Source organism: Oryctolagus cuniculus, chromosome 6 (assembly GCF_051225735.1).
Source record: "Oryctolagus cuniculus isolate XC-2025 breed Fujian yellow rabbit chromosome 6, ASM5122573v1, whole genome shotgun sequence".
NCBI lineage: Eukaryota > Metazoa > Chordata > Mammalia > Lagomorpha > Leporidae > Oryctolagus > Oryctolagus cuniculus.
In genome coordinates this window covers 87392398-87420368 of record NC_142872.1, presented here as the reverse complement: position 1 = coordinate 87420368, position 27971 = coordinate 87392398, and the positions used below count along the sequence as shown (strand labels likewise).

At 39.7% G+C, this 27971-nt stretch overlaps 1 protein-coding gene and 1 long non-coding RNA gene across 2 annotated transcripts in view; one reads left to right on the top strand and one right to left on the bottom strand.

Annotated features, from left to right (window-relative positions):
* CLVS1 (clavesin 1) overlaps positions 1 to 27971 on the bottom strand; it is a 190730-nt gene that overhangs the window by 69184 nt on the left and 93575 nt on the right. The window lies entirely within an intron of this gene.
* Positions 1404 to 27486, top strand: LOC138849916 (uncharacterized). The gene is made up of 3 exons (XR_011389111.2): positions 1404 to 1536; positions 24459 to 24543; positions 27350 to 27486. It is a non-coding gene; the product is annotated as an uncharacterized LOC138849916 (long non-coding RNA).

Below are 27971 nucleotides of genomic sequence, written 5' to 3'. Positions count from 1 at the left end.
CAGCCTCACACTGTATACCAGGATAAGCTGCAAATGAGTGAAAAATTTAAAAGTAAAATAAAATGAAGCCATAAAATTTTGAGAGAAAAATCCAGAAAACCATACAAGATTGATAAGTACTACAGTAAAAAAAAAAGAAAAGTAAGAAAGAAAAAAGGAAATCCACTTACCTAGAAAAAACAAAACAAAGCAAAAAAATTTAAAATCTTGCAAGTAATGTCAAAAGACAAATGAAAGCAAACCATGAGAAATTTTGCAATTCATATCACAAAGCTGTTCTTTCCACTATAAATGAGTAAGAAGAACAACAACATAACAAAGACATAGGAAAGGAATATGAACAGAAAATTAACAAAAAGAAAATACAAATTTACTTACATGAAAGCCTGCCTGATCTCCATCATACTTACAGAAGTTAAAAAAAGTTCACTGTGATGGTTTTCATTTACCATGTTGTCAAAAATACTAAAGTGTGAGCAGGCATTCTGTTGGATAAGCAGGCATTCTCAGACAGTATTGGTGGCAGTGGGTGTGTAGCACACTCCCCCCCAGAGTTGCCCAAATTGTAAATGGAAATATTTAAATTTATACAAAAATGCCACTTCTGGGACCTTATTTGGTAGATATAATTGTCCATGTGCAAAGTGATGGTATATGCAAATTTACTTGTTTTTGCATGGGTTATAATAGCCAAAGATTGGAACAAGACCAAATATCTATTTGTAGAGGATTGTATTTCACATATTGTGGTTCCTCCATACAATGAAATACTATGCACATGTCAAAGTAAATAAGCAGGAATTTTTCTATGTGCTGATATAGATAGATTTCATTTCTATGAAGCGATATGTTAAATACTTTAAATAATAAAGCAAAATGCACAGAAGTATATGTAACATGGAAGTTTTGTGTAAAGATGGAAAATATAAAAATATATACCTTTTCTGTAACAAAAGAAACTAATAAAAGTAAAGGATGGAAATGAAGTAGAAGGATTGCTCTGAACACTCTTTATATTATTTTCATTTGTCTCCTGTGTGAATGGACTGCCAATTCAAAAATGTGTATATATATATATATATATGTCAGTCATATTGAAACAAGTCTAACTTTATTGGTATCACTAAATATTCCCCTTTAAGGAAATCAAAACAAAATTCAAAACTGGTTTTTACAAATTACCACATTTTTCCTCTTTCTCTCTCTCTTTCTTTTTCTTTTCCCATTAGGGCTTTTAAGCCTGACATATTTCTTCCTTTGACGCAGGGAAGAAGATAAATAGCCATGTTTATGAGTGGCCTGAGGATTTGGGGTGTTCTGTCAACAACATGGAGACCACCATTTCCCCATTAACCATGGGCATCTGTCTCCAGATGCTGAATCTCCTTAATGCACTGAGTGTTTTACTCTATAGATCACCGTTGTCAACCTGTTAACAACAGCCAAGTAGATCAACAGCTGTCACATTTCAGCCCACGAGTGACTGCGGAGGAAAGGCAATGTGTCTCATGGAGATGAATAGCACCAGAGTTCCAGGTATTTTAATCCTGCCTCTGCTCTATAAATTGCTTTTATAGGCCAGAGCTTATTTTTCTGAGTTATAAATGGTGACTTATAAATGGTTTCATTTAGAAATGGCTTCTATGCAAAATACAAAAGTTCCTGTGTACAACTGTGTAGATAACAGAAATAAAAATCAAGTCTGTAACTTGGTGGAGGCACATAATACCCACTCCACTGGCCTGGTGAGTTGAATTCCAACATCAGGTGGAGCAAAAATGGGGAAGTGAGGTGAGGTGAGGAGAGCTGAGAAACATTGGGAAGGAGGAAACTTCCATGGATCTCTTTCCCACTGGATCGCTTTTAACTCTTTCCAAAGGCCTTTGGACTTGTCTGAATATTGCTGCACTGAGTCTTTGAATGTCTGTTTTCTCTGTGTCATTTAAGATTAAACTCAAAATTTACATTTTAGGATGTGTTCTTTAGCATTTATTATTTATGTAAAAGGCAGAGAGAGACAGAAACAGAGAGAGATCCTCCATACATTGGTTTGTTTCCTAAATGCCTGCAACAGCCAGGACTGGTTCAGGTTTAAGCCTGGAACCAGGAGCTCCCTCCCCATTGCTCACATGAGTGGTAGGAGCCCACACATATGAGCCATCATCTGCTGCTTCCCAAGGTGCACATTGGCAGCAAGCTGGAATGAGGAGTAGAGCGAGAACTTGAACCCAAGCACTCTGCTCCAAGCAACATCTTAAATACTGCACCAAATGCTCACATCTTTTAAAAAAAATCCTCTTGATAGCACTAATCCCTGTCAGAAATGGTCTTGTTCATTCATTTGTTCACTTGCTTACTATGTATTGTCTCTCTTCTCTCTACTTTCCAATAAATTGTAACTCCAAAAAGCACAGACTGTGTCCATATTGTCCCCTCACATATCCTCAGTGCCTAAATCAGTGCCTGACCTATTTTAAGAGATTGACACATATTTCTCATGTATAAATAAATGGAAGAGTAAAGCCCATGGTTGGTGGGCTTTTAAACACTAAAGACTTGCAAACAGAAAGCAGTTAACAAGTATTCAGTGAATGGATCATTTCAAGTAAGTTCTCCATTAGATACTGGCATTGCCTTTTGAGACACTTAGATTGACAAAGAAAAGGCTCTGGCTTGACCGTGATTCGCTCAGTGATCACTCTTTGCTACCACACTTAAGACAATTATTGAGACCTCTGGAATTCTAAATAAAAATCAGCTTTTTCTCATGATTTTAGTATTTGTTTAAGTGCCCCAATACACATGATTTAATTTAAAGTGCTTGTTTAGGGGCTGGTGCTGTGACATAGTAGATTAAGCATCTGTCTACAGCACTGGCATCCCATATGGGCGCCAGTTCAAGTCCTGGCTGCTCCACTTCTAATCCAGCTCAGTGCTGATGGCCTGGGAAAGCAGCAGACGATGGGCTAAGTGCTTGGGCCCCTGCATCCATGTGTTAGACCTGGAAGAAGCTCCTGGATCCCGGCTCCAGCCTGGCCTGGCTTTGGCCTGGGCCAGCTCCGGCGGTTGTGGCCATTTGGAGAGTGAACCAGGAAATGGTTCTCTTTCTCTGTCTCTCCCTCTCTCTGTAACTATGCCTCTCAAGTAAATAAATGAATTATTAAAAATAAAATAAAAATAAAATGCTTGTTTAACTATCAGAAGATAAGTTTATTGGAAATGTAATTTCTTTGCGGATCAGTGGAACTTGTTCTATGGAATCGATTTGTCCTCTAACAACTGACTCTAAAGTCACAAAGGTGGGCACTTGGCTTTGCAGTTAAGACATCTGCATCTTACATTGGAGTGTCTGGGTTTGGTACCTGGCTCTGGCTCCTGGCTCCAACTTTCCATTAATGCAGACCCTGACATGCTGCAGCGATGGCTCAGGCACTTGGGTTCCTACCACCTATATAGGAGCTGTGATTTGAGTTCCTGGCTGCTGGCCTCGGCATCCGCCCGGCTGCTCTCCAGCCCCTGACACTGCAGGCATCTGGGGAGTCTGCCAGTGGATGGGACCTCTGTCTGTCTGTCGTGTCTCAACTTAAAAAGGAAAAAAATCAATTGAGCAAAATTTTTTGTCATCAGCAATGAAATATTTTACTTTATTCCATTTCCAAATGTCACTTTTATAAACATGAAAATAGATGTCTTTAATTGTATAAATGACTAAAGTTTATTGATTTGGTGGTTTAGGAAATCCTAATCACAAGGCTATATTTATAACATTAATAGTCCTGTAGGTGGAGTTACATTTAAAATATTAATATATGTACTTTTTAATGGGATTCACCCCACTTTTTAAAAAAACATTTTCTTCCTTGAGCATGACCTTTTCTTACCAGGTGAGCCATGGTTTAGAAAAAGGAATGAACATTTGCTGCATGTATTTAGACACATTTTGGACATGCTATTTTGTCTCTTCAAATGGTGGGGGCCAACCAGTTGTTTTGTTTTTAATTTATTTATTTGAAAGGCAGAGTTACAGGGACACAGAAGTGGAGAGAGACAGAGAGATCTTTCATCCACTGGTTCACTCCCTAAGGGGCTGCAATGCCCTGAGCTGGGGAGATTGAAGCCAGGAGCCAGGATCTTCTTCCAGGTCTCCCATGTGGGTGCAGGAGCCCAGGGACTTGGGCCATCTTCTATTGTTTTCTCAGGCCACAGCAGAGAGCTGGATCTGAAGTGGAGCAATCGAGACTTGAACCAGAGCCCATTTGGGATGCTGGCACTGCAGGTGGAAGCTTTACCCACTATGGCACAGCTGGCCCCTAACCAACTGTTTTCTGCTGGGCACTCAGCCTTTGAGGAACCCCTCTTGTGGGATCTATATTGTAATATGCTTCCTTAGCTAGCTAAATCCCTTGGTTCTGGGTCCACAATAAATATTATTCTACTATTTTTATTATTAATTATAATAAAGTTCAATATACTGCAAAATCCTTAACCCTACAGAATCTTGTCTAACAAAAAAGTTTTGATTGAGATAATTATATCTAGGAAGCATTTTATGTAAAGCTTCCTGGAATCACGTGAATTAATCAGGAACTATTGTGTGTTCTCTTCCACTTCTTTGATTATAGATTAAATATTTTGTCTTGTAATTTTATTACAATGAACATATGCCTAATATCATGTCTTTAGATCAAAAGGAGTTTAAAGACAACTGGTTGCTAGTCTTTGTGTAGTGAATTAGGAAAAAGAAAGATGTTCTTGGAGCATGGGGCAGGAGTAATACTGGTTCATTCACTTATCCTTATTATTATTTCTTCTCTACATTCATGGGTCTAATGTGACAGAAGTTGTTGTGGAAGATGGTTTGAGTGTACGTGAGCCATTTATTGAATGGTAGCAACATCTGAGTTGGGAGAAGTAATGGAAATTGAGAAGAATTCACTTCCTCTACCGCAGACACAACAGAGACATTCATTATAATTTGAACTCTTTACCTTTTAATCAGGACAGTCAGGAGTTTTAATTCTGTAGAGTATGTGCCTAATAAAATGGACTCCCACATTGTTATAGACGGAGGGTAAATTATGTATGTGGATTATATCTGCATGGCCATTTGTTAATATTATCAAGAACCTTAAAATATTTATAGATGTGGTCAAAGAATTTCAAAATACACAAATGGATTTGTTTATAATAGCAATTCTTGATTTGTGGTCCACCAATTCTTAAAGGGCTTTAAGATACTTTTAGGGAAACTACATGTTAAAGACTAATTTCATAGTAATGTTAAGATATTGTTTGCCTTTTGAGATACTGTGTTGTCCCAAAGGGCAGCATGAATTATGGTAGTGGCAGCAATGATACTAGGACCCATGGTCTTCCACTCTGCCATGCCCCAGTTCCTTTTAAGAGTGTCCTTGATGAAATAGAAAAAATCTAGTGACTTTATTAAATCTCAATGTTAAACTACACGTCTATACTGTGTGAGGACACAAGAGGCAGACTTGTAGCACCTCTCCAGCACACTGCAGTAAGATGTCTTGAGAAATGCCCCTGAGAAACTGAATGACTTGGGAGCTGAACCAGCTGCTTCTCACGTGGAACACGATTGCAATGGGAAGGGATGACTGAAAGGCAAACTATGGATACTCAGACTTAAGTTTTGGTAGATACTGTCTCCAAAGGAACAAGCGACTCTGTCACTTCAAGGAAAACAGAAATAGTGTTTGTTCTCACATTAGCAAATGAATAAATGACACTGTAAATCAGAGGAGTTAATACTGAAAGCAAGACTAGTAACTAACACAGAAATATTTTAAAATGCATTAGTGCATATATTCACTACCCCCGGAGAGTCCTTGGTACCATTCAAAATACCAATCAGTGTGGGGTTGGAGACTCAAACAGCAACTGTTTCACCTTATCCTGTGTTGATAAGAGGCCGGGTTTTGTCTTAGTAGCCAATCCTTAGTCAGTGCTAATGGGGTTGGCAGAAGCCATGGTTGTCTATCTCAATCTTTGCCTGGACTAGAGATTGAGCTTGTCATTGAATCTCCTCCCAGTAAAGTTGGAGATCACCTTAGTGGCTCTGAAGAAATGATACCAAATGCCAAAGTCCTTGCCTAAGAGATAGAGAGCAGGTTAGTCCCTTGATCCTTATAAGGAATGCAGCTAGTTTAAGCAAATGCTTTTGCTGCAGATCCATCAGTCTTCCCTCTTCCTGATCCTTACTTCAAGTTTCGTTTCCTGCATAGCAGTCTGAAGGATTTTGAGCTCTCTGCTGTCGCTCCCCCTCTTCGTGGAGGAGCAACACTAAGCCCTGCCTAGGCTTCATATCCGAGTCACGGCACCATTATGTCGCTCCCCCTCTTCGTGGAGGAACGACACTAAGCCCTGCCTAGGCTTCATATCCGAGTCACGGCACCATTATGTCGCTCCCCCTCTTCGTGGAGGAGCAACACTAAGCCCTGCCTAGGCTTCATATCCGAGTCACGGCACCATTATGTCGCTCCCCCTCTTCGTGGAGGAACGACACAGGACCCTGCGCTGTTCTTTCGTCTGCTCGGCCCTCCCCGGGTTTGCTGCTGGTTCTTCCCGGGTTGGCTACTATCCCTTCCACCTCCGTGGAAGGGCAGTTCCCCCTGGCCGCATTCCCCACTTCCGCAGGGGAGCGGCACACCGCCGGCCGGCTTTCTCGGGGGCTGCACGGGTTCCCTTAGATGTTCCCCATAGATGTTCCTGGTGCATGCCGTCTCTCTCCTCCTTTATAGTCCTCCTCCGCCAATCCTAACTCGGCTGCCCACACGCCAAGTACGCTGCTCTCCAATCAGGAGCAAGTCCTACAGTTTATTGGTTGAACTGGAGGCAGCTGGGTAGAAGCTGTTTTCTCCTCTCCCAGCGCCATATTGTAGGAGAGCAGATGCATAGAATAAGTCTTAATTCCAGTAACTTAGTCTAGTCCGGATTGCTCCCCACACTCTGCCACTTAGTAGTTACTGTTTCTTAAAGCTATTTGCAATAAACTTTCTAGCATGTAAGCTCTTATGAGGTGAGCTCATTGTAAAAGATCCTTCACCATTCAACACAGACAAGCATTTGTCTTTTAAATAAAAACTCCCATAGGCATCAAAATGAAAATATAATAAAGTGGATATGTCAAATGTAATTTACTCTTTGAGCTAACATTTATTCATCTTCCACTAATAAATCATTGTGGTGAATTTAAAAAAATCAAAATATAGAGACTTTGCCTTCAAAGAACTTGCAACCCAGGAGTCTGAGAGAAAAGCAAACAGACTCTTAGAATATTCTGGAATGGTGCTGAGATGACTGCAGAGGGTTTGGGAGGGAGCCCAAAGCTGACTTATAGAGCAAGGGTAGCTTCTAGGCAGGAAACTGGCCTTCAAAGTGCCCTGAAGTTTAGCCTCAAGTAACCTTTCCACATTTATTCCCCAGTATCTCCTAGAAATTCTCACCACAGACAGCACTCTAGGCTAACTCTCACAAACTCATCATGCTTGTTCCTGTTCTAGGGTTCTTGGCAGTCCCTAATCTTCACAATTCTTTCCAAATGCCCATTTCACTTTCTGAAGCCTTCTTGAGCGCACAGTCAACCCTGACTCTTTCTAGAAGTAGAATTTCTCATTTCCCTCAGAAGTCCTGCATGAGTATTCTTCATAGGTGCTCCCATGAAATTTACATCAGCTGTCACAGTGACATCTCTGCTTGGAAGATTTCATGCTTACACTGTACAAAAGTGAATGTCTGATTTAGACCTCATCCTCAATCAATTTTACCTAGAGTCTTTTCCCTCCCCACCATTTTCCCCCATTTTCTCAAGTAGGACTCCCTCTGAAAACCCTGAATTCATCTTTGGGCCATCTTCTTTTCAAATATCACACATTTTCAAATATCAAATTCTGGTAGCTCTAAATTTAAATATATCCAAAAATCTTAAACCTTCTTACCACTTCCACTGTTTCCACCCTGGTCTCAGGCACTAGAATAATCTCAAATCTAGGTTATACCAATGGTTTCCTAACTGGTTGCTCTACATCTGCTTTTGTACCTCAAAACCATTCTTTACAAGCAGCCAGAGTAGAGATGTTTCTCAACTTGCAATGGGCTGAATCCAAATAAATCCATCATAAGTTGAAAACACAGTAAGTCAAAAATGCATTGAATACACCTAACTTACGGAGCATACCAGCTCAGCCACACAGTTCACTGTACAGAATCAGTTGTCTCCCCTTTAGACTGTGGGGCTGAATGGGAACTCACTGCCACTGCCTAACATTGTGAGAGAGTATTGTATACCATTTCACTAGCCTAGAAAAAGACTCAAGTTCAAAGTTCAAAATATGGTTTCTACTTATCACTTTTGTAACATCATAAAGTTGAAAAATCATTAATTGGTCCACCGTAAGTCAAAGATTCTCTGTGATCTGTTTAAAGTATAAATTGGATTGTATCACTCTTGTGCTACATACCCTCTATTGGCTCCCTAGTTTCAAAAGTCTAGCATCCTTCAGAGACTGATGGGGCACTTCAACTTCTCTGACCCATTTCCTACCACTGCTCCTACTCATTTGACTTCAGAACCAGAATTTCTTCTTGATTCTGTGGATACGTTAGTCATGCTTTCACCTTGGGGGATTTTCTGGACTGTTCCATCTGCCTGGGGCTTTTGTTACTCAATTGGTTCTTGGTCAACAATCTCACTTCCTTCATGTTCTCAACTCCAATATCACTTTCCCAGTAACACCAACCACAATGACCTTACTCTGAATTGCAACCCACTTCAAACCATGCTGCACAAGTCTCAATCACTCTACCCTATTCTTTTTTATAATACTTGTCTTACTATATTTCTGTGATACATTTTATGTCTCATTTGACTCTGATGTATGCCTTTCTGCATTGAGATTTGGAGACATTTATTCATTGCTGTATCCTGGGTCCTCTTGCTGAATGAATAATTATGTTATATGTTAACTTGCATCACTCCCTCAGCTGAGTACATATTCATTGAGTACATGGATCCTAAATTGTTCAGTATTATATATTCACAATCTAGCCTGGTACCTGGCATGTTGCTTGCATAGAATCAATAATTGTTAACTAATGAGTCTCTCCCTCCATTGAATGGCTCTTGTCTACACTGCTTGTTTTAACATGCATTTATTAGTTATTTCTAAATTTAAATTATTTCATTGAATCATGTGTGAGTATTAACTTGCTTGGTGAAATTGTCTTACTATGCTCACAGGCTGCAGCTGCTAACTTCTTTTGTATGTGAACATGGTTGATATCCTACAATGTGTCCTACAATATTTTTGCGTTGGATAGAATGTATAATAATTGGTGTTGGAGATTGTAAATGTGGAGGGTGGGAGAGCTAGGAGATAAGAATCCATAGGAAGGTATGCCATAGAGAAGCTATGTCATTTTCTAGCAATTATGACAAGTTCTGGGGAAACCCTAGCTCCCTCCAATTTTTTTTTTACTTGATGTGTCTTTATTTGCCAATCATCATTTTTTTTCCAATTTATATTCTATAGGCCCTAGAGTAAAAACTACACTTGCCTTTAGGATTGCTTGTTTTATAGCTACTAAAGACTCTAGGATTATATATACTCCATCCTAAAAAGATGTAAATGCCAATACACATGTAAACACCTATCCATAAATTTACTGAGTGGATTCCAGTCCTTATTAATAAAAAATGTCAGGGATATGGCCCCTTGTTGTAGGAAATTTATCCCATTTGAAAGCTGAAGAGTATGTTGAGTTCTAGTTTTGAACTAGGTGCACCATACTAAGAGAATATACAAGATAACTTGAGCCAATCTAGTTCACTGACACATCTCTAACTGACTTGAAGTACAATTAGGAGGTAAGTAAGAACAAAACAGGAGGTGCATAAGAAAGACAGAAAGCACCATGGAATCTTACGAACTTCATGCAGTTTATTATGGCTAGAGTTTAACATTTTGGAGGTGAGGCTGGCAAAGGTGGTGCAGAGGGAGAGTTAGGAGATAAAGCTGAAAAGTAAAGCAGTAGGAAGATCCAATAGGGTCTTCTGTCAGAGACTACAGAATTTGAAAACTTAATTTAATAAGAAATAAAGATATGTGGCAAAAAAAAAAAAAAAAAAAAAAAAAAAGAAAAGAAAACCTAAATGAAAGATCTCTGTGAGTGAGATCCCAGTGGAAAGAATGGGCCATAGGCCGGCGCTGCGGCTCGTTCGGCTAATCCTCCGTCTGCGGCGCTGGCACCCTGGGTTCTAGTCCCAGTTGGGGCGCCGGATTCTGTCCCGGTTGCCCCTCTTCCAGTCCAGCTCTCTGCTGTGGCCCGGGAGTGCAGTGGAGGATGGCCCAAGTGCTTGGGCCCTGCACCCGCATGGGAGACTGGGAGGAAGAAACTGGCTCCTGGCTTCGGATCGGCACAGCGCCAGCTGCAGCGGCCATTTGGGGGTGGTGAACCAATGGAGAAGGAAGACCTTTCTCTCTGTCTCTCTCTCTCTCTCACTGTCTAACTCTGACTGTCAAAAAAAAAAAAAAAAAGGCCATCAAAGAAGGAGGTACCTTTCTTTGAAGGGGCGAGAGAACTTCCACTTTGACTATGACCCTGTCTAAATAAAATCAGAGTTGGGGAACTCAAGAGGCTTCCATAGACTTGCCAACTCATGACAAGAGCCTCTGGTGATTACTGACATCATAAATAAGAGTGTCAATTGTTAAGTCAACAACAGGAGTCACTGTGCACTTACTCCCCATGTAGGATCTCTGTCCTTAATGTATAGTTCAGTGTGAATTAATGATATAACTAGTACTCTAACAGTACTTTACACTTTGTGTCTCTGTGTTGGTGCAAACTGTTGAAATCTTTACTTAGTATATACTAAATTGATCTTCTGTATATAAAGATAATTGAAAATGAATCTTGATGTGAATGGGATGGGAGAGGGAGGGGGAGATGGGAGGGTTGCGGGTGGGAGGGAAGTTATGGGGGGGAAAAAGTCATTGTAATCCAAAAGCTGTACTTTGGAAATTTATATTTATTAAATAAAAGTTAAAAAAAGATCTAGGGTACTAGCAACCAAACAGCCTTAGAATAGAAGGAAATATCATTAACCTGATATATTGCATCTATGAAAAACCCACAACTAATCTCACTCCACCGTGAAGGACAGATTTTTTTTTTTTTTTACCTAAGATCAGGAGCAAGACACAGATGTCTGCTCTTAGCACCTCTAGCATTCAGAGGAAAGAAAAAATAAATAAATAAAATGAATCTAGGTTGGAAAAGAAAAAAATATTATTTTCATTTTCAATTGACATGTTCTAGTATACATAAAATACTAAGGATTATGATTTTAAAAACTATTAGAATAAATGAGTTCAGCAAAGGACCAATAAAATGAAAAGGCAGCCTATTTCTTTTCTTTTTCTTTTCTTTTTTTTTTTTGACAGGCAGAGTTAGACAGTGAGAGACAGACAGAGAGAAAGGTCTTCCTTCCATTGGTTCACCTCCCAAATGGCCACTACGGCAGGCGCTGTGCCAATCTGAAGCCAGGAGCCAGGTGCTTCCTCCTGGTCTCCCATGCGGGTGCAGGGCCCAAGCACTTGGGCCATCCTCCTCTGCACTCCCAGGCCACAGCAGAGAGCTGGCCTGGAAGAGGGGCAACCGGGACAGAATCCGGTGCCCCACCTGGGACTAGAACCTGGAGTGCCGACGCTGCAGGCAGAGGATTAGCCTAGTGAGCCACGGCACCGGCCAGGGCAGCCTATCTGTAATCTGACAGAGGAGTTACATCTAGAACATTAATGTGTCTCTTACAGCTCAATAATAAAAAACTACCTAATTAAAAATTACTTTGCCTTATACACAGGTTTAAATGAGTCACAAAGTCTTACCTTGAAATCTACTCCTAAGATTTACAGTTTCTGTTTGTGTCACTAACTTGTATGTCAAGCAAATTAATTTGCTTCTTGATTTATCATTTATATAAGAATGTTATTAAGCAATTATTCTCAAAACTTATTCCCTGGGCCAGAAACTTTGGCATAATCTGTAAATATGATAGATATGCAGATTCTCAGACTCCATCCCAGGGTGGGACCAGCAGTCTTTTTTGAGTTTTAGGTTTGTTTATTTATTTATTTATAATCTAGAAACCTTTTATTTAAGGTATATAAATTTCATGGATTTCATATATACAAATTTAGGAACATAGCGAGTTTTCCCACCCCAACCTCCTTCCCCCCTATACTCCCACCCTTCTTCCTCACCCCTCTCCAATTTCCATTATAATTTTTACAAAGATATATTTTCAGTTAACTTATACTCATAAGATTAATCCTACACTAAGGATTCAATAAATAGTATGAAAAAAAAAAGTGCTTCTCAACTAGGTTACCTTTTAGGTACTCTATTTGTTATCACAGATCTGGGAGAATATATGGTAATTTTCTTTTGGGGACTGTAAGTAAATGTTTTCCAGTTGCATCCATTTTGTTGCAAATGACAGTATTTCATCTTTTTACCACTGTGTAGTATTCCATGGTGTACATAATTTCTTTCTCCAGTCATCAGTGGATGGACATCTGGATTGACTGCATATCTTAGCTATTGTGAATTGAGCTGCAGTAAGCATGAGGGCACAGATAACTCTTTCATATGCTGATTTCATTTCCTTTGGGTAAATTCACAGGAGTGGGATGGCTGGGTCATATAGTAGGTCTATATTCAGATTTCTGAGGTATCTACATATTGTCTTCCACAGTGACTATACAAGTTTGCATTATCACCAACAGTGGATTAGGGTATCTGGCTATTTAAAAGAAATGTTAATGGATGTGAAAGAAGAAACAGACTCCAATACAGTAATAATGGAAGACCTCAACAACTCACTTTCAGAAAGGGACAGACCAACAAGACAGGAAATTGACAAAGAAACAACAGAGTCAATTGGCATTATATACCAAATGGACCTAACTGATATCTACAGAGCTTTTCATCCTACAGTTGCAGAATACACATTCTTTTCATCAGTATATGGAACTTCCTCCAAGACAGACCACATAATAGGCCATAAAATAAGCTACAGAAAATTCAAAAAAGTCAAAATCATACCATGCATCTTCTCTGACCACAATGGAATGAAGCTGGAATTCAACAACTTGGGAATCTCTAGAAAATATGTGAAGACATGGAGACTAAACAACGTGCTCTGAATGAACAGTGGGCCACAGAAGAAATCAAAAGAGAAATCAAGAAATTTCTAGAATTGAATGAAGACAGAAATTCAATATATCAAAATTATGGGATACAGAAAAAACAGTGTGAAGAGGGAAGTTTACAATAATTGATGCTTATATCAATAAATTGGAAAGTCAGCAAATAAATGAGCTATCAATACATCTCAAGGATATAGAAAAACAACAACAATACAAACCCAAAATTAGTGAGAGAAAAAGAAATAATTAAAATTAGAGAAAAAATAAACACAGTTGAAACAAACAAAAAAAAGCACAAAAGATCAGTGAAGCAAAGCACTGGGTTTTTAAAAAAAATAAACAAAATCGATATACCATTGGCCCAACTAACTATTCACACCCACTCCCCCCCAAAAGGTCGAAGACCTAAAGCAATCATATACAACAAAAGCAAAGCAGAAGCCATCATAATACCAGATTTCAAGACATGCTACAGGGCAGATATCATCAAAACAGCCTGGTACTGGCAAACAAACAAGCAAAAAGATGGGCAGACAAATGGAACAAAATAGAAACTCCAGAAATCAACCACGTACCTACAACCAACTTACATTTGACAACGGAGATAAAATCAATCCCTGGAGCAAAGAAATCTCTTCAACAAATGATGCTGGAAAAACTGGATCTCCACATGCATAAGTATAAAGCAAAACCCATACCTTACACCTTATACAACAATCCATTCAACATAGTCAAAGACCTAAATCTTTCCCTGCAAGACATTGGCATAGACAAAGAGTTCTTGGAAAAGACCCTAGAAGCACAAACAATCAAAGCCATAGTTGATAAATGGGATTACATCAAATTGAGAAGTTTCTTCACTGCAAAAGAAACACTCAGCAAAGAGGCAACTGACAGAACGGGAGAAAATATTTGCAAACTATGCAACTGATAAAGGATTAATATCCAAAATCTATAAAGAACTCAATAAATTCAACAACAACAAAAGAAACAAAACAGTTAAGAAATGAGCAAAGGACTTGAACAGGCATATTTCAAAAGAGGAAATTTAAGTGTCCAAAAGACATGAGAAAAAAATGCTCATGATCACTAACCACCAGCAAAATGTAAATCAAAGTCTCTCTTATAGATCCTCAAGCATGCTAAAGTTTGAGCCAAATCATATGTGATCCTCAAGTCTCTTTTTGATCTGCAATTGAGTGATCTAGAAGAGTTTAGGGGAAGAAAAACGCACCAAGAGTTAGAATACCTAGAGAATATCTTCTGCAGAACTGAAGTTTGACTTAGTGATATGCCATCGTATTTATGTGGGATGGATAAAACTTTTTAAGATAAAAGTAGGGGGAGATATTAATAGGCTGCAGCACCAGTAGGAATGCAGAGATGGGGATTTTATAATTTATTTGTAATCTGAGAGAAAATTAGGCAAGTGGAGCAGAAAAAGTGGGCAGTGTTGGGCAGCACTGATAAATAAATTTAGATCAGTATATAGTAGGACAACTCATGGCAGTTCTGAAATTTTGTATATTGGGCTTATGCTTAGAGTCAATTGTTTTCCCTATTTATGCATTATATTTGGGGTTAATATAATTATAATATATAGCTAACTTAAGGAAATGCAGTATTATATAATGAAATTTCAAGAACAATAAAGAAATAGAACTTTGTAGCAAAGCCCCCAATGGTAACAAGTTATCATCATGTCTTAGATCTATCAAGAAGTCCTTCTCTTCATAGCCTTCCAGTCAGTTCTCCTACATATATTCTCCTTCAGAAATGACTTCCCCCTTCCAAAGTATTGGAATCCACTTTAGCACTACCCTTTACTCTTGTTTTTCCATGAATGCCTTAATTAAAACCCCATTCAGTTAGTGGAAAAAATTATTTGTAATTTCTTCCAAATCCTTAATGAGTCCAGAGATTAGGGTTTTAGGCATTACTCCTCTCAATTAATTTTAGTTGAGCTGGCATTAGCTTAATCTTTTTGTTTTTTCACATTCTTAATACTCTTCACTAAATATCTTTAAATAACTAAAATCCAGTTTATTATTTAAGCAGGAAAAATACACTCTAAAATTCATGAGCAGTGAAAAATATTTTCCATACTCATCAGTCCAGCTTTTGATCCCTACAACAACTATCTTTTATCTGGCTGACCAATCTATTTTCCTTTTCTCCTGAGTCTCTCCAAAGAAACAATAAATGTATTTCCATCCAGTTCAGCTGGACCCATCACCTATGCCTACTAGCAGCTCTGGCTTGTGGGCAGAATGGTTGTGGAATTGACTCAACTCCTATCCTTTGCCAATTCACACTACTTTTACTTAACAAACACTGGCTCATATTTCTTAGAGAAATTCATTGACTAACTCCAGCTTTGGTATCACAGTCCTTTCTGAGAGTCCCATTGTATTGATTTCCAAAGTGCATTTCAGGATGTACTACCAGTAACCAATATTACATAAATACCTAGAGAAGAAGCCGGCGCCGCGGCTCACTAGGCTAATCCTCAGCCTTGCGGCGCCAGCACATCGGGTTCTAGTCCCGGTCGGGGCACCGGATTCTGTCCCGGTTGCCCCCTCTTCCAGGCCAGCTCTCTGCTGTGGCCAGGGAGTGCAGTGGAGGATGGCCCAAGTCCCTGGGCCCTGCATCCCATGGGAGACCAGGATAAGTACCTGGCTCCTGCCATCGGTTCAGCGCGGTGCGCTGGCCACAGCGCGCCGGCCACGGCAGCTATTGGAGGGTGAACCAACAGCAAAGGAAGACCTTTCTCTCTGTCTCTCTCTCTCTCTCACTGTCCACTCAGCCTGTCAAAAAAAAAAAAAATACCTAGAGAAGAAACATTTAGATTCTTCACTCACACCTTTACAAATTTAGGTACCAGATAAATTTAAATGTTATGTTTTTAAAAATCTGAGTATAGAAAGTAATACTAATGGATTTTGTATAATATTTGGGATAAATAAAAAACTTCCAAATTTTAGCAAAAGCAGTTTAATAAACTTGATCATAAAAACTTTTTAAAATTCTTTAAACAAGAACAACAAATATAAACATTATTCATTGCATATGCAAGTTGTGAAAAAATATTTGTGATATGAGATATAAAGGTTCAATTACCTTAAGTAACAAAACAGTCTTATAAATTACCAATAAAACAAGCTTTTAAAATCCCAACTAAAGTTGGTCGAAGTAGATTAGCAGTATACTCAGAAAAGAGAATTCAAATGTTTAATACATACATGGTGAATTGTCCCACCTCACCAGTAAGCAAAGTAGTGAAACAATTGAAACAAAAAGATGCTGTGTAGTGGCAGCTTACAAACAAGAAAGCCTTATTTTCAACATCCAATGTTGGGTTCTGTTTAGGAAGCAGACCCTCTCATATATAGTTGATTAATATAAAAATCCTTCTGTAGGTCTCTTTATGCGATAGTACACTTCAGAAGTTTATCCTGAGAAGGTAGTTCATGCTGCCAAACTCTAGCTAAGAAGATATTTTTAAAAATTTTTTTTATTTTTAACTTTTATTTAATGAATATAAATTTCCGAAGTACAGCTTATGGATTACAATGGTTTCCCCCCCATAACGTCCCTCCCACCTGCAAACCTCCCCTTTCCACTCCCTCTCCCCTTCCATTCACATCAAGATTCATTTTTGATTTGCTAAGAAGATATTAATGTTACCACTGTGTACAATACTGAAAAAATTGGAAACAACCTAAACATTCAACAAATGGGCATTTGTTACTATCATATAACTAAACACTGGAGTACTATGAAGTCATTATAAATGATGCTGTGGTAAAATATTAAAGAGCTGGAAAATGGCTCACTGAGTACTGAGGTTAAAAGAGAACATGCCCAGGTTTAAAATGTTTGCTTCCAAGTAGGGCAGTGTGTAATTTGTACTACCTTATTTTTATTTGCCAGTATTACCAGTATTTTTAAAAAATCTTTTGATAGCAATCATGCGTAATAAGCATCCAAGAGAGGACTTTCTGGAGTTGAAATTGAGTTTAAATAATGATCCAAATTTCACTAGCTAAAAAGGCACTTAGGTCATGTTCTTCAATTTCAGGGAATTGGAAAGGTAAACCGAAAAGTGCTCTCTCAGTAAAGTGGAAAGCATTTTCAATGTAGAGTAACTCTTTTCACCATCCTTTTAAAAACAATTTATTTGAAAAGCAGAGCATGGTGATGGATGGGGGAGAATGAGAGAGAGATCTTTCATCCTCTGGTTCACTCTTAAATGGCCACAATAGCTGAGCCATGCTGAAGTGAGAGGCCAGGTCTCCCACATGGGTGGCAGGGTTCTTAGCACTTGGGCCATCATCTGATTCCTTCCCTGGCACATTAATAGGAATCAGAGTCTGAAGCATAGCAGCCAGGACTCAAATAGCAAGTGCAGCTTAACCCATTGCATCACACCAACCTTATTTTCACCAATTTTTAAAAAGATTTATTTATTTGAAAGTCAGAGTTATAGAGATAGAGGGAGAGATACCTTCCATCTGCTGGTTCACTCCCCAGATGACCGCAACAGCTAAGGCTGAGTGAGGCCAAAGCCAGGAGCATCTGGGTCTCTCATGTGGGTGAAAGGAGCCTGAACACTTGGGCCATCTTCAGCTGGTATGCCCAGGCCATTAGCAGGGAGCTGGATCAGAAGTGGAGTTGCGAAGACATGAACTGGCACCCATATGGAATATCAGCATTGCAGGCAGCAGCTTTACCATTATGTCACAATGCTGGCACCTATTTTCACTATCCCAAAATATCCTAAAATATCCTAAAATAACTAAACATTGCTGGAGTCCCTAAGAAATACTGGTGATTAAGGATTTGTCTCTCAAGCCATAAAAAGTTTTATATTGCATTATAACTATTGTAAATAGAAATCTCCAATATTTTATGCATTTCCATGATGTCATCAATCGTGGCTCGTCAAACACCCTGGGACTCTGACAGGTATCTCAGGATCATGGCTGTGTACTTCTCATCTAACTCTGTGATGATACATCGATGCTCTCAGGAATGCTGTGGAACATTCGCTTCTATTCTGAATGGCTTTGGTCATGGACTTTCTAGTTTCAGTAGTAATATTTTATGTTATTTGGGACTAGCAGGTATTTTATATGTCAATAAAAAGCTCATTCCCTTCATTATTGTTTATATCATGAACACTAGGCTAATCTCCCAAACAGCTTAGTAAGGAATACCTTACTAAGGTATTGGAGGTGGTCAGTGTGGGACAAGGATACCTTCACTATCCACAGTGAAAGCCACACCTCATAAATAAATCTCAGCATTCTTTCTGCTGAGCATGGAGCTTGCTTCAGATTCCTTCTCAACTCTGCATTCTCATTGTTTAGATTTGATGTGTGAGGAAAAATTTGTTTTCCACTTTTAACCTAGGTAGCAAGACTATTTCTATAAAGGTAAAATTACAGAATTGCAATATTTTGGGATGAGAGAGGTTATAAAGAATGATCTAATCCAATGTTGCCAAGTGTGGTCCCTGGACCATCAACATCACCTGGGCCTTGGAAATGCAAATTCTCACCCCACCCACCCCAAATTACTAAGTCAGGTGCTCCAAAGTTGGGACCTTGTCATAAGAGAAACAGCTCTAGTTCAGCCCTGTCAGTATTTGCTGACTTTAGGTCTAAATGTCTTAAGCAGTTTTCTCAAAACTATTCATGTAATTAGTTGATATTCAAAACAGAACCCAACTTCTGAATTCCTAGGTGCTATCTTGGACAACAGGTAGAGTTGTAAGAAAAATATATATCGAATTTTCTTCACAATGTTAAATATTTTAATAGAGACAGAGAGAAATATCTTCCATCTGCTGTTTCACTCCCTAAAAGCCCACAGTCGCCACAGCTGGACAGAGCTATGGCTGAAGCCAGGAGTCTGAAAAGCCATCATCATCTCCCATGCATGTGGCAGGAATCCAACCACTTGAGCCATCACTATTAGTTCCCAGTGTCTGTAGTAGCAGGAAGTTGGAGCTGGGAGCCAAAGCCAGGTATTGAACCAGGCACTTTGATGTAGGACATGTGCATCTTAACTGGTGTCTTAACCATTAGACTAAATGCTCATTTCTTCCCTCTAATTTTCTGCCTTAAGTTTCTAGGTGGAAATTTTTGGCATTTCTCTGCATCCCTTGGAGGCCACACCTCCATAGTCTTTGTGCTTTAAGTGTAGCATCTTGTGTAGGCTCATGGTATCTTCTGGATGGAGGGTCATTCCTAAGCCCTTCACTCTTTTAAAGAATGCAGACTCCCCTCATTCTTACAAAGTTCCAGCCACATCTGGAACTGCCTAGTTTTCATTGTCACCTTGGGGAAAAATTTAGTCTGAAAATGAAGTTAGTATGGAAAAAAGAGTGACTGGAAAATGAATAGTGAATGATTACGAAATGAAGTGAAGTGGCATGGTTATTTAGGGGTTTTGTTCTGTATATAATATGTAATATAGACTATTACAGGTTTCTAGTCCTATCCGTGTCCCATAGGACCTAGCATCATAGTGCAGCAGTATTTTGCATTTTTTAAGACTTCCCTGTTGGAAAGAAACCCTGGAAAACTTTCCTTTGCACAGCTCACACTCTCCAGTGATTAAACCTTAGGTATGAAAATACTGCACTCTGGGATTCAGAGTTCTTTGGTTTCAAGGGATATAAAACCAACCCAAATGAGGCTCAAGCAAAATAAAAAAGTGGCAGGCAATGGGGTGAGAGTATTCGCACAACAACAGTTCAGAGCATCTTTCTCCCAGGTTCAGTTGGACGTGAGTTGAGGTTGAAATAATCTCATTTCAGTCCCTGCTTTTCACTCCTTAGCTTTCCCCTGCCAGAATGATCTTTCCTCTCTTGTGATTTCAAATACCCCCAAATCTATGTGTCTAATCTAGGCTTCTTCCCTTGGCTTAAACTTCATGTAAATAATTAAGATATATGGAGTGAGTGTTTAGCAGGGCCATTGAGATGCTGCTTGAGATACCAGCATCTATTATCTGAGTTCCCGCTCTGCTTCCAAGTCCAGCTTCCAGATAATTATCTTTTGCACCTACCTATTCCTATCTACCCAATCTCATTGACTGGCATCGCCATTCACCTTTCACTTCAACTTCATGCCCTATTTTTTCTTTTCTTTTTTTTTTCTTTTTGACATCTCCTTCACTATTTACCATTGACTCCATCACCACTGTTTTATCTTGCCTCCTGTTTCTTTATCAAATGCCTGCTGTCACTCCTGGTTTAGATTTTTATCTTTTCTTACTTGATTAATTTCAGTTGATTTTTGGTTGGTTCCCCTACATTTGAACTCTTTCTGCTCACAGTCACCAAGTAACTCCCTTGGGAGATATGAATCTGTGCTACTATCTAGTTTTAATGTTTTCAGTGATTCCTTGTGTTTGCAACGAAATAACAGACTCTTTAACATGACACAAAAATCCACTCAACATGGATTAAAGATCTAAATCTATGACCTGACACCATCAAATTATTAGAGAACATTGGAGAAACCCTGCAAGATATAGACATAGGCAAAGATTTCTTGGAAAAGACCCCAGAGGCACAGGCAGTCAAAGCCAAATTAACAATTGGGATTACATCAAATTGAGAAGTTTCTGTATGGCAAAAGAAACAGTCAGGAAAGTGAAGAGGCAACCGACATAATGGGAAAAAATATTTGCAAAATATGCAACTGATAAAGGATTAGTAACCAGAATATACAAAGAGATCAAGAAACTCCACAACAACAAAACAAACAACACATTTAAGAGATGGCCAAGGACCTAAATAGACATTTTTCAAAAGAGGAAATCCAAAGGGTCAACAGACACATGAAAAAATTTTCAGGATCACTAGCCATTAGGGAAATGCAAATCAAGACAACAATAGGTTTCACCTCACCACAGTTAGAATGGCTTACATACAGAAATCAAATAACAACAGATGCTGGTGAGGATGTGGCAGAAAAGGCACGCTAATCCACTGTTGGTGTGAATGCAAACTGGTAAAGCCACTATGGAAGACACTTTGGAGATTCCTCAGAAACCTGAATATAGCCCTACCACATGACCCAGCCATCTTACTCCTTGGAATTTACCCAAAGGAAATTAAATTGGCAAATAAAAGAGATGTCTGCACCTCAATGTTTATTGCAGCTTAATTCACAATAGCTAAGACATGGAATCAACCTAAATGCCCATCAGCAGTAGACTGGATAAAGAAATTATGGGATATGTACTCTATAGAATACTATACAGCGGTCAAAGAAATGAAATCCGGTCATTTGCAACAAAATGGAGGAATCTGGAAAACATTATGCTGAGTGAAATAAGCCAGTCCCAAAGGGACAATTATCATATGTTCTCCCTGATCTGTGACAAATAAATGAGCACATAAAAGGAAACCTGTAGAAGTGAAATGGACACTATGAGAAACAATGACTTGATTAGCCCTTGTCCTGAATGTCAAGGAACAAATTACTATTTTTTCGTTTTATTATTTTTCTGTTCTACTTAATACCATTGGTTGAACTCTTTAATTTTTAAAATTTATTTATTTATGACAGGCAGAGTGGACAGTGAGAGAGACAAAGGTCTTCCTTTTCCGTTGGTTCACCCTCCAATGGCCACTGCAGCTGGCGCACTGAAGCCAGCACACTGCGCTGATCTGAAGCCAGGAGCCAGGTGCCTCTCCTGGTCTCCCATGAGGGTGCAGGGCCCAAGGACTTGGGCCATCCTCCACTGCCTTCCCGGGCCACAGCAGAGAGCTGGACTGGAAGAGGGGCAACTGGGACAGAATCTGGCACCCCGACCGGAACTAGAACCTGGTGTGCTGGCGCTGCAGGCGGGGGATTAGCCTATTGAGCCACGGTGCCAGCTGAACTCTTTAATTAACACATAATTATTCTTAGGTGCTTAAAATTAACTGAAAAGTTATCCCTGTTAAATATAATAGTGGGAATAAAAGAGGGAGGAGATGTACAGTTCAGCACATGCTCACTCGGACTTACCCCTAATGGTAGAGCTGGAAACGTGCCAAGGGATTCCTAATCAATCCCATTAAGATGGCATGTACCAATGCCATCTTACTAGTCAAAGTGATCAGATTCCATTCATAATTGATCATAGAGATAGGATTAAGTGTCAAAGGGATCACATAAACAAGACTAGTGTCTGCTAATAATGACTGATAGAATAAAAAAGGAGAGAACAATCCAACATGGGAAGCAGGATACACAGTAGACTCATAGAATGGCAGATGTCCTAAATAGCATTCTGGCCTCAGAATCAGCCCTTAAGGCATTCAGATCCAGCTAAAAAGCCCATGAGAGTATTTCAGGAGTGGAAAGCCAAGACACTGTAGCAAAAAAAAAAAAAAAAAAAAAAAATGACCTAAATGAAAGATCTCTGTGAATGAGATCCCAGTGGAAAAAATGAGCAGCAGAGAAGGAGATACCTTTCTCTGAAGGGAGGAGAGAACTTCCACTTTGACTATGGCCTTGTCTAAATAAGATTGGAGTTGGTGAACTCAAGAGGCTTCCATAGCATTGGCAGCTCATGACAAGAGACTTGGGTGATTACTGACATCATAAATAAGAGTGTCAATGTGTCTTGGCTTTCATAGGGAGATTACTGATGCCATAAACAGGAGTGTCAATTTGTAAAGTCAACAACAGTAGTCACTGTGCACTTACTCCTCATGTAGGATCTCTGTCCTTAATGTGCTGTACACTGAGGCTTAATGCTATAACGAGTACTCAAACAGTATATTTCACTTTGTGTTTCTATGGGGGTGCAAACGATTGAAATCGTTACTTAATGTACACTAAACTGATCTTCTGTAAAAAAAAAAAAAAAAGAAAAAGAAATTATCAATTCCCAACTTGACTCTCACTGGGATTAAACATGACAATAGGTCTGATCTGATTTCATCATCATTTAAAAAAAATCATCTATTATTTTTCACTTTATGTTTCTGTGTGGGAACAAACTGTTGAAATCCTTACTTAAGGTATACTAAGCTGATCTTCTGTATATTAAGATAATCGAAAATGAATCTTGATGTGAATGGAAGGGGAGAGGGAGTGGGAAAGGGGAGGGTTGTGGGTGGGAGGGACGGTATGGGGGGGAAAGCCATTGTAACCCATGAGTCGTACTTTGGAAATTTATATTCATTAAATAAAAGATAAAAAAAAAAAAAGAGTGTCAATGGTTAAATCAACAATGGGAGTCACTTTGCACTTACTCCCCATGTAGGATCTCTGTCCTTAATGTGTAGTTCAATGTGAATTAATGCTATAACTAGTACTCTAACAGTACTTTACACTTTGTGTTTCTGTGTTGGTGCAAACTGTTGAAATCTTTGCTTAGGATAAACTGATTTGATCTTCGGTGTATAAAGATAATTGGAAATGAAAAAAATAAAAACATGGCACAAGTGCACAAAGTCCTCTTCTGGTGCTTGTGCACTCTGGGAATATTAATTCTGCTTCTCTCCCTTATTGCTCTATGCCTTGACTATGCATATTTGCCCATCTGCTAGGATTCAGTTGAGATTTGGCCTCTTTGCTCTTTGTGGCTTGCTTGTCCTGGAGTCACCTAACTCCTCTCATGGCTAGATTCGACTCATCCTTGGTGATTTTACTAAGTGTATCTCTTCCTTTCTAAAAAAGTATTTTCATCACCTTTGTAGGGATGCCTCTGCTTTGAACCATGACCTTCTTGAAGGGAGGAACTTCTCCTGTTTCCCTTTGTGCCTGCTTGGACATCAAGGCTTAGTGATGGTTCCTTGAGAGTGAATTAGAGGATTGGCTATGTTGATAATGCACAAAAGTCCAGAGCCACCATCCAGCAAAAAACTATTCCAGAGATAAACCTACTTAATAGAAACTATTTTAAATGGGCCATACAGTATGCCATCAGGATCACCAGAGTGTGATTAGCTCTTATTATCTTCCTGAGTTTAATTGATACTTAACCAGGTAGAGCATTCAAGGAGGTATTTTATTCCTCTGAAATTTCCATAATAGTACATCGCACTATTTCAAATTCACAATTACAGCTCTGTGGCCTGAGAAGGTAAAACAGCTTGCCTGGAGGGAAAGTATTTCTTAAGTATACCCAAAGTGTTTGGAAAACACGAATTAAGAAACCTCTTGACAAAATGCTAATGTCCTTTTCTTTCAATCTGTTCTTATCAAGTATTCTTTAGTTCTTGAAAACTGTAAGGATCAATAGAAGATGCTGTATACGTAGCTTCTCAAAAGAGTCCTACAAGATGAAAAAGGTGAGTGTCAGCCCCATTTGTCATCCGGTTGCCAATGCATGGGGAGTGAACTCATCTTTAAACTGTTTGGTAAAAATTAAAGGATCACACCACAGAACAGAAAGAAAGGAACTCTAGTGCCACTGCATGGGCAGGTGACACAAATCTAGGCCTGAGTTACCAACTAGTGTGAGCAGGGATAAGGAGCTCCTTTGTTTAGAAGTAGTGAACAGACTAGGGGCTAATTTTCAGGGATCCAAACTTACAGAACTGTGTAAATGGAGAATGATTTCACTTCAAAAAGTGCATTAGATCCATAGTAGACCATGGATAAGGGTTGGCATTTTCAGTCTTCAATAATACTCATGATCAGTGGCTATGAACAAATGCTTTACCTGTACTATTTGTTGTAATATTGAATTTCCAGCCGGCGCCGCAGCTCACTAGGCTAATCCTCTGCCTTGCGGCACCGGCACACCGGGTTCTAGTCCCGGTCATGGCGCCGCATTCTGTCCCGGTTACCCCTCTTCCAGGCCAGCTCTCTGCTGTGGCCAGGGAGTGCAGTGGAGGATGGCCCAAGTCCTTGGGCCCTGCACCCCATGGGAGACCAGGATAAATACCTGGCTCTTGCCTTTGGATCAGTGCGGTGCGCCGGCCGCAGCGCGCCGGCCGCGGCGGCCATTGGAGGGTGAACCAACGGCAAGGGAAGACCTTGCTCTCTGTCTCTCTCTCTCACTGTCCACTCTGCCTGTCAAAAAAAAAATATTGAATTTCCACCACAAGCTTATGTGGTGGATACTGCTACAACACATTTGACCAGTGGAAACTGAGACCTGGAGAATGACTTGCCTTGCCTTGCCTGAGGTCTTTAAGTGGCAGAGTCAAGACTCAAGCCCAAACTCTGCTGTTACTCATGCCACAATGTGGTATGCATCAGAAGCATCAGCAAAACCAGGTCAAGAGCACTTGACCATTATTTTATGTCAGATTAATATACCATGAGTCAATATGTCTGTATGTCTGTGATTTGGACTGCAAAGCTGGGGTAAATCTGCTACTAACTTGAAATGCAAGTGCCCAACCTCTCTTTCCACACTTCTGATCATAGCATGTCACATTCATTTACACCTATGGGCAGTCACATTGCCTACTGATATGACCAACTCTTCATCTGTTTCAATCTTTCGAGTAGATATGGTACTTTGGATTCCCCAAAAGCAAGCGAACATAAGCATATGCTTTGGAAAAGTGGAATAAAACTAAGATGTGGGCAGGAAGCTGGAGAGAAAAGTACAATAGAGAGATCTACTGGGCATTTTGCCTAGCAGTTAAGACATCTGCATCCCATATCAGTGTACCCAGGTTCAAAATCTGGCTCTGGCTCTGGTTCTGGCTCCAGCTGCCTGCTAAGGCAGAACCTGAAAGACAATGGCGATGGTTCAAGTAACTGGATGCCTGTCACGCACGTGGGAGACCTATTTTTTGTTCCCAGCTCCAACTTCGGCCTGGCTCAATCTTGGTCACTGGGAGCATTTTAAGAGTAAAACAGCAGATGACTATCTATCTGTATTTCTGACTCTCAAATTTGAGAGTGAAAGTGAGAGAGAGAGAGATGGAGGGAGAGAGAGAGAGAGAGAGATTTTAATGATATGCAATTGAACAAGTCCCTGGACATTGCCCAACTCCCCTCTCATCTGGGTTATTTATTTGCTGGGTTATTTGCAGTAATCAATACACAATTCTTCTTAAGTGCTGAAACTTAACTGAAAAGTGATCGCTGTTAAATATAAGAGTGGGAATAAGAGAGGGAAGAGATGTGCAATTTGGGACATGCTCAAGCTGACTTTCCTCAAACGGTGGAATTAGAAACATACCAGGGGATTCGAATTCAATCCCATCGAGGTGGCATGTACCAATGCCATCTCACTAGTCCCAGTGATCAATTTCTGTTCACAATTGATCATAATGATAGGACTAAGAACCAAAGGGATCACATAAACAAGAATAGTGTCTGCAAATACTAGCTGATAGAATCAAAAAGGGAGAGAATGATCCAACATGGGAAGTGAGATACACAGCAGACCCATAGAATGGCAAATGTCCTAACAGCACTCTGGCCTCATAATCAGCCCTTAAGGCATGCAGATCTGGCTGAAATGCCCATGAGAGTATTTCAGGCATGGAAAGCCAAGACACTCTGGGGGAAAAAAAAAAAAAAACCTAAATGAAAGATCTCCGTGAGTGAGATCCCAGTGGAAAGAATGGGCCATCAAAGAAGGAGGTACCTTTCTCTGAAGGGAGGAGAGAACTTCCACTTTGACCATGGCCTTGTCTAAAAATTATCAGAATCAGTGAACTCAGGGGGCTTCCATAGCCTTGGCAGCTCATGACAAGAGCCTAGGGTGATTACTGAGGCCATAAACAAGAGTGTCAATTTGTTAAGTCAACAACAGGAGTCACTGTGCACTTACTCCTCATGTAGGATCTCTGTCCTTAGTGTGCTGTACATTGAGATTTAATGCTATAACTAGTACTCAAACAGTATTTTTCACTTTATGTTTCTGTGTGGGAGCAAACTGTTGAAATCTTTACTTAATATATGCTAAACTGATCTTCTGTATATAAAGAGAATAGAAAATGAATCTTGATGTGAATGGAAGGGGAGAGGGAGTGGATAAGGGGAGGGTTGCGGGTGGGAGGGACGTTATGGGGGGGAAGCCATTTTAATCCATATTCTGTACTTTGGAAATTTATATTCATTAAATAAAAGTTAAAAAAAAAAGTAGGTGGGAAAAGTAATGGACCTCTTTTTTTTTTTCTTCACTAGACTGCCTCAAAGCTGTTGGGAGAATTTGAATCAAAGGTGATAGAAATATTATGAAGGCATATTTAAGATGACATGAAAGGCCATGCAATGAACCTTGAAGAGTTAATGAACTGATAAAGTGGCCAGATTGGTCATAGAATAATGAAATGAGCAGGAAGATGAGAAAAAAAATAGAAGACTTCCTGGATCTCCTCCAGTGTGAGACAAGCATAGTCAATATCTAAACCCACAAAAATATCTGCATTTTTTTATTTGACAGGTAGAATTATAGACAGTGAGAGAGGGAGACAGAGAGAAAGGGCTTCCTTCTCCATTGGTTCACCCCCCCAAATGGCCACTACAGCTGGCGCTGCACCAATCCAAAGCCAGGATCCAGGTTCTTCCTCCTGGTCTCCCATGCAGGTGCAGGGCCCAAGGACCTGGACCATCTTCCACTGCCTTCCCAGGCCACAGCAGAGAGCTGGACTGAAAGAGGAGCAACTGGGACTAGAACCCGGTGCCCATATGGGATGCTTGTGCCACAGGCAGAGGATTAACCAAGTGAGCCGAGGCGCTGGCCCCAACATTTGCATTCTTAAAGGAATCAACTATTTTGTAAACAACCCATGGAACAGGAGCTATA